Below are 1,161 nucleotides of genomic sequence, written 5' to 3'. Positions count from 1 at the left end.
CTTACTCATTGGCCGTAAGGCATAGATCTTGGCCGTGAGGCATTGTTTAATTGTTTGAACCTAAAAACCCTAATCGTTTAAATTTAAAAACTATTACTAAAGATCTAAAATATTAATCTATGATTTCAGATGTCGAAAATCAATAACTTGGATTTTGCTGCCCTAAATGTTTCTGGAGACAATTACCTTCAGTGGACGCTTGATACCAAGATCATATTGAAATCCAAAGGTCTCGGTGAATGTATCACCGAGGACAACAACTCAAATGAGAAAGATCGTTATAGAGCCATCTTGATCATTCGTCACCATCTAGCTGAGAGTCTCAAGGATCAATACCTAACCATTGAGAATCCACTAGAGCTTTGGAACGAATTGAAATCAAGATATGATCACCAGAGAACGGTGATCCTACCAAAGGCTCGGTCTGATTGGAGGGATCTAAGAATCCAAGACTATAAGTCCGTGGACGAGTACAACTCGGCCATGTTTAAGATCGTTTCAAAGTTGAAACTGTGTGGTGAAAATATTACGGATCAGGATATGCTTGAGAAAACGTTTTCCACTTTCCACACAAGCAATGTGCTGTTACAACAACAGTACAAAGAGAAAGGTTTTAAGACCTATGCTGATCTTATTTCTTGTCTCTTGCTTGCTGAGCAAAATAATGAGTTATTAATGAGAAACAGTGAGATGAGACATGTTAGCTCAGCAGCAGCACCTGAAGCACACAACACTGAGGACGATAAAGAGTCCCACCATGTCCAAGGAAACGACTATTATGGCTGTGGTCGAGGAAGTAGATACGGACGTGGCCGTGGCCGAGGTTCCTCTGGCTGCAGACGAGGTAATCAGAATGGACGAGATCATGGACATGATCGTGGCTTATTTGGACGAGGCCATGGTCGTGGACGTGGATCTTCGTTTAAGCCTCAACTTTCGACCAAATCAAGTAAATCAGTGTGCCATAGATGTGGAATGGACAATCATTGGGCTAAGACTTGTAGAACTCCAAAGCATCTTGTTGAGCTTTATCAAGAGAGTTTGAAGGGGAAGAATCCTGAAGCCCATATGGTTTGTCAAGACAATGAAAAAGACTTCGATCATGACAAGGACGATCTTATGGATTATGAAACTTCGGATTGTCTTGAACACTGAAGGGAT

This window comes from Brassica oleracea, chromosome C6 (assembly GCF_000695525.1).
Source record: "Brassica oleracea var. oleracea cultivar TO1000 chromosome C6, BOL, whole genome shotgun sequence".
NCBI classification, from domain to species: Eukaryota; Viridiplantae; Streptophyta; class Magnoliopsida; order Brassicales; family Brassicaceae; genus Brassica; species Brassica oleracea.
Note: the sequence above shows the minus strand (reverse complement) of the source record.